Source organism: Ambystoma mexicanum, chromosome 11 (genome assembly GCF_040938575.1).
Source record: "Ambystoma mexicanum isolate Mex_15411 chromosome 11, UKY_AmexF1_1, whole genome shotgun sequence".
Taxonomy (NCBI): Eukaryota; Metazoa; Chordata; class Amphibia; order Caudata; family Ambystomatidae; genus Ambystoma; species Ambystoma mexicanum.
In genome coordinates this window covers 560,729,937-560,742,190 of record NC_090934.1, presented here as the reverse complement: position 1 = coordinate 560,742,190, position 12,254 = coordinate 560,729,937, and the positions used below count along the sequence as shown (strand labels likewise).

The window sequence follows — 12,254 nt, the reverse complement described above, 5'->3', positions numbered from 1 at the left end:
AAGACTGGTACAGGGCGCCTGCCTTCACATCTTTAAGCACCACACAGTCCTAGTTGACAATCAATCTAAAGAAGGCAGTTCTAACAAATGTGACCAGAGTCAGTGGGCCTGTGCCAAAGTCAGTTGGTACAGGGCAAGGGCCCAGGAGCAAAATATTCTGGTAGCTGCAGTCAAGTCTTTGGTTAACGAAGTGGAAAAGGTGGATGCAGAAGTTGAAAAGACAATATTGAGAGAGGGGCGGCCAACCCAACAGGTAGGTAAAGGATTTAAAACACCTTTAGTGCTACCGCGAAGAAAGGGCGGCCTGACGGAACAATTTTATTTTAAATGAAGAAGTGGCTCCTGCGGTGGCGGTTGTTCTTGGTAGTTCCTGCAGTTCGGGTGGTCCAGCAGAGGAAGAGAGGCTCTCGTCGTGGAGGAAGGTTCGAGTTACTGCACTACCCATGGATGAAACCAGCTGCGGTGCTGCCCGACGAATTAAAGGTACGCTCCTTTAAATCGCGGTCCAGGTGGACTGGTGCCTGGCTATCCGGCCTCCGAGTACTGGGTACGGGAGATTCGACCAAGGCAGGTCCGGGAAGGCGATTGGCAAGCTGGTTGGCCCCACCAGCTCAAGGGAAAGAAGGCTCTTGAAGGTGAAGATCTTCTCTCGTTGTGTGGAGAAAAGTGGTGAGACGCTGCAGCAGGGCTTCACCAGTGGTTCAGTCGTTGCAGATGTCTTTGGCTTCTCTCCTCTTCGGCTTCTTAGTTCCAGTGGCGACGTCTTGCTCTTCCAGTCCTCAGGGCCCTGCTTTTATGCAAAAAGATCCCCATTCATACAGCCTAGCTGTCACTCACACAGTGGAGTGGTCATCTTGGCGGGAGACCCTCCAGCCTATCAGGATAGAGTGTGACATGGGTTGCTGAGGCAACCCTGTCCAGGGGTCCTACTCCCCCTCCCACACAACAGACCCACCCCAGACTCAGTGGCGCCGAAAGGAGGGCTTCTCGGCAGAAGCCCGCCAAAAGGACGAACAAAGGATCCCCGACCTGGGTTAAGAGTTTAGAGGAAGACCTGAGAAAGAAGTTATATTAAAGTTCTGGCAATAAAAACCTACCAGAGTAAAGTTAATATTAAAATACACCAGCGGTATGTTAGAGGCTGTCAGAAAAAGTGGTAGCCTCGAACAATGGGAAAATCCCATAGGGAAATATTTGCGGTCGAATATTTCTGGTAGTAACCACTGCCATCAGCCAGAAACTTTTGAGAGAGGGTCTGTACGGTACCCTCTCGAAAATGAACATAGGGGAAAAACTATTAACCCCTTCCAGTACCTCCATAGTAATATGGTTTGTATTGGTTTAGTTCATAGGATTTGACTAGTAAAGTCAATGGGGACTTTACATACCCTGGGAGACAGTAGTCACTCCCAGGGTATGGAGTCTATGTTTGCGGGTCGCTACGACACCCCTGTGTCACTGCACTGAGGGTGCTGTGTAACACATGTGAATAAAGATGGTTCCTATGGGGTTGAGAAAGATCCCCTAGGCATTAAACACAAAAATAGCCTAGAACACACATAGCAAAAATGCCCAAGAGTGGAAAAAAGAGTCTCACTCTTTGCAGGTAAAAATAAACAAACCCTTCAAATCCAGCAAAGCTGCTGGGGGACTCTATAGGTAAGGGAAATTAGGCATAAAATGAGAATTCTCCCTAACAGCCGACAGCCTTCACCACTAGACTTCTGCCTTTACAGTAGGGATATGATATATTTTATTTGTATCAAGCTCCTACACCAGTGTTTCAGAGCGCAACGAGGCAAGGGAGGGGAACAAGAGAGGACAAAACAACGATCTTACTAGGCCCAGTGTCATTGAGAACGTGCAAGTGCAATGGGAGAGGGAAAGGGGAAAAATGAAAGGTAGAGGCAAAAAATTTAAAGTGCTGAGCACACAATAAAATACAAAGGATAGTGCAGACAGGAAGATGGCAAGTGCAGGTTTTGAGCGCAGACAAGGGGTGTCTGGTAAGTGCAGGTAAGGGGACTGTAGGATAACAGATACATACCCAAGTGCAAGGGTTGCCAGGGGCAGTGCGTGTGAGTGGCTGGTTGGGCGTGGACCTGGGCCCGAAATCAGAGGGTAAACCAGTTGCACTGTGCCAAAGCAGAACAGATCAGCAGGGGAGAGGGAGAGTGAGGGGAGAAGCAAAGAGGAAGGACTTGAGGTGCTTCCGGAACCATAGGTGGTTCTCAAGTTTCAGAGTGGCGGGGGGCGCTAGAGAGCCCGACCAAGATGGCCACGGGCCTGTGAAGCTCTCCAGCACCTCACAAATCCGGTCTGTTATCCGGTGGTCTCCAGGCAGTACTAAGAATACCAGCGGTGCGGTTCTGTGCCTGAATACATGGTGGTCTGTGGGAGGCGTTGACGGCTGGAATCGGTGTCGGCGTGCATCTCTGTGGAGAGGTGATAGGCGACGGCCTAGTTGGGACGGAGTGGAGGAGGGGCGGTGTGTTGAGCCAGTCCTTCATGCCGGGATCGAAAAGCGGAGGAGCCGCGGAGCGGTGTGGCGCCCCGGCGGGACACGGAGGTGGCAGGGGTCCTGCGAGTGCCCGGTGGAGCAGCTGAGAGTGGCCGCCCCTGTAGAGGTGCAGGAATGGAGCCGGCGACCTGGAGCGGAGCTGGTGAGGCGGATTGGGCGTGCGGACCCGGGTGCTGGAGGCGGTGAGCCCGGGTCCTGGCTGGACTGCTTGGGCCGTGAGGTCCCCCGGCTGAGTCTGTGAGGCGGAACCGGCAGGAGGCCTAGCGCCCCATCGGGGGTTTCGGCCTATGTGCTGCGGGCGGTGCGGCCCCCTCCACGTGTGCAGAGGGCCAGGCCTGGTGGCTCTGGACCAAAGAACCGGAGACAGTCTGGGCCCCATCTGGCTAGTGGGTGGTCCGGTGTGTATGTGGAGTGCCCTGGGCGTCCCGTGCACATGATAGCTGGAGTAATTGACAGATCTGGGTGCTTTCAGGTGCAGTGGGGTATATTAGAGCCCCAGTGGACATATATGGAGCACTGAAAGGAGAAAGGGAACCGGACTGGATCACTCCGTGGGTCCTCTCACTTGGCTGATATAGACTGTTATTTCGGCTTGCCCCAAGGTGGGTGTGTGGAGAGGATTATCCAAGCAATCCAGGACTTTCCTGAGCCGCAGCATGCTCCCTGAACCTCAGTCATAGGCTAGCTGAGTGGTCTCCTACATCTGTTTACCAGTGGGTAACCACTGGACCGAGGGGGGGGGGGGGGCCTGGCATCAGCTGGAGTGTGGCACGCAGATCACGCTTTAAAAAGGGGTTCATTGGTGTGGTTGGAAGGCTCCTCCCCGTATCTTGTGGCTGTGTAGGTAAGCAAGACCTGCGTGTCGGTGGGGAGAAGGGAGGACATCGCTGGAGGCCACCTATCAGAGTCTTTGAAGAGAGGTGGTGTCTGGAGCCGGCTCATCTTGTGCACCATGTCCAAGTCACACACTCGATGTCTTGATCTCCTCTGACCTCTGTGATGCTGGAAATGTATCAGAGGGACAGGGCCTCTGAATCCTTGTCCTCTTCTGCCTTTTATCGTGTGTTCTGTTATGTTTTCTGCCCAGGAATCCATTTGGGACTCCTGGCAGTGCAGCTCTCTCTTTTGGTTTGGTGAACAGACCCCTGGGATACCCTTATGGCACCCATGGGTGGGGGGGTACAACCCTGTGCCCCTAGTGTATGTTTTTGGGCACCTGTGGGTGGCCCACAGAGCAGGGTATGGGCTGGTGGCAGCTCCATGCTGAATTGGACAGGTGCTCTGGGTGTCCTCCATTTTGGGATACCCAGGCCCTGCCATTGGGATCAGTTGATTCCTGATAGAAACAAGATGGCCCCTGTGGCCTCTTGCTTTCTATTGCCTGTTGTCTTGTTTTCCCAAAGTCCTGGGATGCCCTGACTCTGTCCCTTCCCCCTGACTGGCTGTTGGGTGGAAGTTCCATATATGGTGTTGTTGTGAAGGCCCAGCTAGACTGACTGGAGCCTTCCCAGTGACTGTATGTTGTGGGTACCTCCTGTGGGTGGGACCTGGGTGAATGGAGTGTGTGACCAATATACACTCCTTGTTGTGGTTGTCTGGTTTCTGGCATGAGAGACAAAGACTGAGACAGCCCTGCCCGAAACTGGCCTGAATGCAGTGTGTAGTGTTGAATGGCTGGGTACTTGTCCCAATCCACATTCCTTGTTGTGAGTGTCTGAAAGGGAGGAGTGTGGCCTGAATGCACTGTGTGCCTGATTGGCTGACTGACTGCATGAATGCCCTTCTGTGTGATTGGCTGCTGTGTGTGTGCCAGCAGTGTGGATGAGAGACAGAATAGTATATCTGGGGACCTCTCACCACTGGAAATTGTTCAGAAGCATTCAGAAGCTGAGTCTCCACTCAAGAGTAACTGGATTTGCTGATCCTCGACGTCCAGCTGGAAGAAGAAGACTTGCTGTGGCATTTGCTTCGACGGAACTGAAGGTTGTCGAAATCGTCGAGGACTGACCCGAGAGAGGACCTGGTAAGGCGCCCTCTTCCCGTGCTCCGAGGGACCATCGAGCACCGCTGAATCTTCGCCGAAGCGCCCTGGAAGTCAGACCCTCGAAAGGCTGCCGACCCGAGACGGGACCGCCGAGGAGATCGAAGTGAAGCACCCGGACATCGACGCTGTCGAAGTCCATTGCCGTCGACCAGGGTTCGCAGGTCTGTGTAACCGCTGGAGGCCCGTCGAAGTTGTGTTGCCCAGCCGTGGGAACCACTTGACGCCGTGCCGCCGACGATCGGAGCCGTCCGCTCCATTGCCTAAGAACATTCAATCGAAGGACTCTCTCGACCGCATCGTCGACCGCTTATCCTGCCGGAGAAAGTCGAGGACGACCAACGCGCCGAGGAGAAACCTGCCGGTGGGTTTCCCGCCACCCGACGACCCCAAAGACTCGGACGACTCGACGCCCTTGCTGGGCTCCCGTCTCTACAATCTTTGCGGTCCAGAACTATTGTCATCGAGGTGCCCCGCACACCTCCGCCTTGCAGGACGCCGACGCCCCGACGCCGACGAGCACCGCTCGGACGGAGCTGCCGCCTCTTCGACAACGTTCGGCCTCGTTCGTCGACGGACGTTCGACGCCCCGTGCCTCCCGCCTGAAAAGGAAGGCATTCAAGAAGGGCCGTCGATTCCCCGTCGCCGAACAGCGAGTCCCTCGACGCTTGTCGACGCCTTTTCGAGGAACTCGACTCCACCAGGTACATTGGGGGGGTAAAAACATTATAGGAGAAAAATAGACTATTGAACAATATCTGGACTGGGCTGGGGTTATATCTCTTTATTTTGCAGGTTGCCCAGGTGGGGGGATCTCCACACAGAACTGTGTCCAGTAGCAAGGGCCAGTATTCTGCCTATTGTTTCAACCCTCTGTTATCTCTCCTCTCTCTATTGCTGGTTTCCTCCTTATTGATCTGTGTGCCATTTCTACAGTATTGTGAATGCACTTTAATGAGGTCTAATATTAGTGGTACCACTTTAGAATTGTAGATATTTACCATTGCTGATTTTCCTGAGCACAAAGTGCGTTATTGTGATAAGTGTACATAACCCTTGAATATTAATTATATAAAGACTGTGTTTTCAGTAATACAGTGTGTGGACATTCCTTTGTGGGGGCTTGGGGATACACTGTACTTAAGAACCAGCCTGCATCACCTCCTGAGAAGCTAGGCCTTGATTGCTCGTCCATCGCTACCGTATTAGAGAATCTTGGCTGGGGTCCTCTGTGCCTCCCCTCTACCATATAGAGAGCAGAAGTACAGACCCCCCCACCGGTCTTCTTTACAAAGCTGGTGGCAGCGGTGGGATGCTTATGGTTTTAAGACTCAGTGTATAACCGTGCCACTTACAAAATATCCGCACTTTTATTAGATTAAGGTTTGGGTGTGTACCAAATAACTGCATTACAAGCAATGGAGGCCATTGCAAATGGTAAATTGACTCGGATGAGCTTAGAGGCTCTCCAGAGTGCTTGTGAAGCCAGGGAGTTAGACTTTGTGGATAAGTCTAGGGCTGAGCTGATAGCTGCCCTGGTGGATTACCAGACTGATGGTGAAACTCTTGAGGAAGGGGGGGATGCAACCAGTGAGGACTCTGCCCCTGGGGTTGTCGCTGAATCTGTTTCTGGGAATGCCACCATTCCTGCTGCCTCTGTTCCAAACCCCAGCAATTCCATGGAACTTGAGTTATTGAGGATGAAGTTAGCCTTTGAATATCGCAAGTTGGAAATAGAAGCTGAGCTTAAGAAAGAGGAGCTGGCACAGCAAGTGGAACTCAAGAATAGGGATCTTGAACTCAGAAATAAGGACCTTGAACTCAAAAGCCAGGACACTGAATGTCAGAGAATCCAGCTAGAGAAAGCCAGAGTGGAGACTTCAGCTAGATCCAGTGAGAGTGTCAGGTCCCCAGCCACCAAGTTTATGAAAGATTTGGTTGGTGTGTTTGTGGAGGGTTCAGATATCCTCCAATGGATTGAAGCGTTTGAAATGGCTTGTGCAATTCATGATGTGGATAAAAGAGATTGGGCTAAGTGTTTGTTAAGCAGAGTGCCTCAAACTGGATATGACTGTATTCTGAAGCTGAGTGTGGAAGAAAGGGGTCAGTATGAGTGTATGAAGTCTGCTTTGATTGCCAAGTTTGGCAAGACACCTGCCCAATACCTTAAAAGGTTCAGGGAATTTAAGAAAAGAGAGAATGTGTCTTGGGTTGACTGGGTGAGTACTGCGCACATGAACATGATGGGGTGGATTGATGGATACAAGGTGAAAACTTTTGTTGAGTTGTCCCACCTCTTGTTTTTTGAGCATTTTTCTGAAGCCTGTTCACCAGAGCTGCGTCAGTATGTGGCTGACCAGAACATTTTGGACCCCTTTAAGCTGGCTAGGTTGGCTGACAAGTGGGTCTCCCACCGGGTGTCCCCTAAGGACTCCAGTGGGAAGGACAAGGACAAAGAAAAGGGGGCCTCTCAGAAAGCTGAGGAGTCCCAAAAGCAGTCACAGTCGGGTAAACCAAAACCTTCCTCTCCTAAGACCCAAAAATCTAGTGGGGATAAGTCCTCTGTGGGTGGGAATAAGAGTAGTGGTCCACCTGCTGCAAAGCAGGCTCCCAGTGGTTCCAGTACCGTACCCCGCACTCCTGGCACTTGTTGGGATTGTGGGGCTCTGGATCACAAAAGGGGTGACCCCAAGTGTAAAGGTAAGGCACTTGGAGTACAGGCTGTCAGCCTGACCTACCCTTACCCCGTGTCTGAGGTGGAGGCCACTGTCCTCCCCTCCTCTACAGGAATCACATTTGGTGCTCCAGTAGAGATTTCCTTAGTGTCCCTTGGGGCCTGGGACCAGTACGCAGAAGTACTGGCGACTATCCCGCAGAACACCCGTAGGTTTTTGAGAAGTGTCCTCTTGAATGGCCAGCCTTCTACTGGTTTGAGAGACACTGGGGCAAGCATGACAGTGGTGGACAGGACCCTGCTCAAGCCAGAGGACTATGTAGGTGCTCCTCTGAGAACCACCAGGTTAGCTGGTGGGCCTCCCAAATTATCGCCTGTAACCCTAGTCACACTCATGATTGGAGACAAGACAGCAAAGCTTCCTGTCCTGGTTCAGGACAATGTCCCTGCTAACATTCTGTTAGGAAACGATCTAGTAGAGTTGGGGTTGATCTCGGATGGTCTTCCCATGACTGCTGCTGCAGTCACTAGGTCACAGGTGACACCGGGTCTGGCTGTGAGTCAGGTATCCGAGCCAAAGGCGAGGCCTAAGGCAAGAAGAAGGAAGACCAAGAAGGCCACCTCTGTGGAGGGAACACCTTCTCTTCCTGCTGTTCCGACAGCACCCAATGGGATCCACGCTCCGGACGGGCTGGGTCCAGCGGAAAACCCAAACTCAACTCCTGTGGGAGAAGAGACAGAAGACTCTCCTGTGGGAGAGGTTCTCAACCCGGAGGATCATCCCGACCTTCAATGCTTGTTAGCTGAAGGGGGACCCTCCCGGGCAGACTTCTGTAAGGGACAGAGAGAGTGCCACTCTCTCGAGGGCCTGAGGAAACAGGCCCTGTCCCAGGCACAAGGTGAAGTGCCTAGGACATTCAAGATTTATTGGGAGGGTGAGCTCCTTGTTAGTGAGCCCACTAAGCCCGAACCTGGTGCCCGCAAGAGGTTGGTGGTACCCCAGGTTTACAGGCCCTTCCTACTGCAGTTGGCGCATGAGGTGCCCTTGGCTGGTCATCTTGGGACCAAGAAGACTAAGCAGAGGCTCTCTGCCCATTTCTACTGGCCACGGATGGGAGTAGAGGTGGAGTCCCACTGCAGGACCTGCCCAACTTGTCAGTTGTCTGGCAAGACTGGAGGCAGGGTCATTGCCCCACTGCAGCCATTACCAGTGGTTGGCACCCCATTTGAGAGGGTGGGCATCGACATCGTCGGTCCCCTTGACCCTCCCACTTCAGGTGGACATCGGTTCATCCTGGTCTTGGTAGATCATGCCACCAGGTACCCTGAGGCAATACCCCTTCGGACTGTTACTGCCAAGGTGGTTGCCAGGGCTCTCCTGGGCATTTTCACCCGTGTTGGATTCCCCAAGGAGGTTGTCTCTGACCGAGGATCCAACTTCATGTCTAGTTACATGAAAACCATGTGGAAAGAGTGCGGGGTAACCTACAAGTTCTCCACCTCTTACCACCCCCAGACCAATGGTCTGGTTGAGAGATTTAACAAAACTCTCAAGGGCATGCTAGGTGCTTTGGAAGAGCCCCTAAGGAGGAAATGGGATCTCCTCCTGCCATGCCTGCTGTTTGCTTACAGAGAGGTACCTCAAGAGGGTGTTGGTTTCAGCCCCTTTGAGTTACTCTTTGGACATCCCGTGAGGGGGCCCCTCGCCTTGATCCGAGAAGGCTTGGAAGCCACCCCTCCAGGTCCCGCCAAGCAAGTGGGGGACTATGTGTTAGGCCTCAGGCGGAGGATGACACAAATGATGGGTCAGGCAACAGCAAATCTCAAGGCCAGCCAGGAATTGAATAAGTACTGGCATGACCTGAAAGCTTCGCAAGTGGATTGGACTCCGGGACAGGAAATCCTTGTGATGGAGCCTACCAAGCCTAGAGCTTTGGCAGACAAGTGGGCTGGACCCTTCAGGATCATCTCCAAGGTGGGCGAAGTCAATTATCTGGTGGACATGGGAGCCTCTGGGGTAGCCCCCCAGGTATTCCATGTCAACAGGCTCAAGCCTTTCCACAGGCGAGCAGAAGTCTCATGTCTCTTGCTAGCTTCAGGGCAAGAAGAGGATGAGAGTGAGCCCCTTCCTGATTTGCTGCATAGCAACCCTCAGGATGGCTCAGTGGAGGGAGTACAACTCTCTCCCGATTTGACAACAGAGCAGCAGAGGGCCTGCCGGGCTTTGCTCCAGCAGTATGCCCCTCTGTTTTCACTGACACCGGGCCTTACACCGTGGTGTAAGCACGAAATTGACACTGGTGACAGTGTGCCTGTCAAAAGCAGGAGCTATCGTATGTCAGATACCGTCAAAAACCACATCCAGGCTGAGGTCGCCAAGATGTTGGATCTGGGTGTTATTGAACCCTCCACCAGTCCCTGGTCCAGTCCAGTGGTCCTTGTCCCCAAGGCAAGTTCCCCGGCGGGTACCAAGGATTGGAGGTTCTGTGTGGACTACCGAGGAGTCAATGCCGTCACCAAAACTGACGCGCACCCATTGCCCAGGGCTGATGAGCTCGTGGACACTATAGGTGCTGCCAAATTTGTGAGCACCTTTGACCTTACCTCAGGCTATTGGCAAATAGCTCTGACGGACCATGCCAAGGAAAAGACGGCATTCTCCACACCTGAGGGACTCTACCAGTTTAGGGTCATGCCCTTTGGGTTGAAGAATGCCCCTGCCACCTTCCAGAGATTGGTCAACCATGCGCTCAGTGGGCTGGAAGCCTTTTGTGTGGCTTACTTAGACGACATTGCCGTCTACAGTTCCACCTGGGAAGAGCATTTGACACATCTGGATAAGGTGTTGCAGGCCTTGAAAAGGGCTAACCTCACTATCAAGGCCACCAAGTGCCAGATAGCTCAGGGGAAAGTTACCTATCTTGGTCATGAGGTAGGAGGGGGTCAAATCCAACCTCTCTCCAGTAAAATACAGGACGTACAGAACTGGGAGACTCCCACTACTCAAACCCAGGTGAGAGCCTTTTTGGGCCTCACTGGGTACTATCGCAATTTCATGGCAGACTATGGAACCATAGCTGCACCCCTGACAGCTCTAACTTCACCCAAACAGCCTAGGAAGGTTAATTGGACTGAAGACTGTCAGAGGGCCTTTGATGGCTTGAAAGAAAGTCTGTGTAGGGCACCTGTGTTGAGTGCGCCTGACTACAGCCGACCCTTTATCGTCCAGACGGATGCCTGCGACACCGGAATTGGAGCTGTCTTGTCCCAGTTAGATGACAAAGGGAGAGAACATCCTATCATATTCATCAGTAGACAACTCAAGGGTAGAGAACTTAGGTGGGCTACTGTTGAAAAGGAATGTTTTAGTATAGTTTGGAGCCTTAGGCGTTTTAGGCCCTACCTTACGGGGTCCACCTTCAAGGTCCAAACAGATCATAAGCCCCTGAAGTGGCTTATGCAGATGAAGGGTGAGAATCCGAAATTGCTCAGGTGGTCGATTAGCCTACAAGGGCTAGACTTCACCATAGAGCACAGACCAGGGAAGAGTCACGATAATGCAGATGGCCTTTCCAGAAGGTATGTTGACCGTCTGGATGAGGGTGTCTATCCCGTGGGAGATTAGGCACCCTCCACCTCAGTCTGGGGGGGGCGACTGTGATGCTGGAAATGTATCAGAGGGACAGGGCCTCTGAATCCTTGTCCTCTTCTGCCTTTTATCGTGTGTTCTGTTATGTTTTCTGCCCAGGAATCCATTTGGGACTCCTGGCAGTGCAGCTCTCTCTTTTGGTTTGGTGAACAGACCCCTGGGATACCCTTATGGCACCCATGGGTGGGGGGGTACAACCCTGTGCCCCTAGTGTATGTTTTTGGGCACCTGTGGGTGGCCCACAGAGCAGGGTATGGGCTGGTGGCAGCTCCATGCTGAATTGGACAGGTGCTCTGGGTGTCCTCCATTTTGGGATACCCAGGCCCTGCCATTGGGATCAGTTGATTCCTGATAGAAACAAGATGGCCCCTGTGGCCTCTTGCTTTCTATTGCCTGTTGTCTTGTTTTCCCAAAGTCCTGGGATGCCCTGACTCTGTCCCTTCCCCCTGACTGGCTGTTGGGTGGAAGTTCCATATATGGTGTTGTTGTGAAGGCCCAGCTAGACTGACTGGAGCCTTCCCAGTGACTGTATGTTGTGGGTACCTCCTGTGGGTGGGACCTGGGTGAATGGAGTGTGTGACCAATATACACTCCTTGTTGTGGTTGTCTGGTTTCTGGCATGAGAGACAAAGACTGAGACAGCCCTGCCCGAAACTGGCCTGAATGCAGTGTGTAGTGTTGAATGGCTGGGTACTTGTCCCAATCCACATTCCTTGTTGTGAGTGTCTGAAAGGGAGGAGTGTGGCCTGAATGCACTGTGTGCCTGATTGGCTGACTGACTGCATGAATGCCCTTCTGTGTGATTGGCTGCTGTGTGTGTGCCAGCAGTGTGGATGAGAGACAGAATAGTATATCTGGGGACCTCTCACCACTGGAAATTGTTCAGAAGCATTCAGAAGCTGAGTCTCCACTCAAGAGTAACTGGATTTGCTGATCCTCGACGTCCAGCTGGAAGAAGAAGACTTGCTGTGGCATTTGCTTCGACGGAACTGAAGGTTGTCGAAATCGTCGAGGACTGACCCGAGAGAGGACCTGGTAAGGCGCCCTCTTCCCGTGCTCCGAGGGACCATCGAGCACCGCTGAATCTTCGCCGAAGCGCCCTGGAAGTCAGACCCTCGAAAGGCTGCCGACCCGAGACGGGACCGCCGAGGAGATCGAAGTGAAGCACCCGGACATCGACGCTGTCGAAGTCCATTGCCGTCGACCAGGGTTCGCAGGTCTGTGTAACCGCTGGAGGCCCGTCGAAGTTGTGTTGCCCAGCCGTGGGAACCACTTGACGCCGTGCCGCCGACGATCGGAGCCGTCCGCTCCATTGCCTAAGAACATTCAATCGAAGGACTCTCTCGACCGCATCGTCGACCGCTTATCC

The 12,254-nt window shown here is 53.0% G+C and overlaps 1 protein-coding gene across 1 annotated transcript in view; it reads right to left on the bottom strand.

Moving 5' to 3' along the window:
* The window catches only part of FBXO3 (F-box protein 3), a 1,552,568-nt gene that overhangs the window by 1,024,938 nt on the left and 515,376 nt on the right, over positions 1-12,254 (bottom strand). The gene's annotated exons all lie outside the window — the stretch shown is intronic.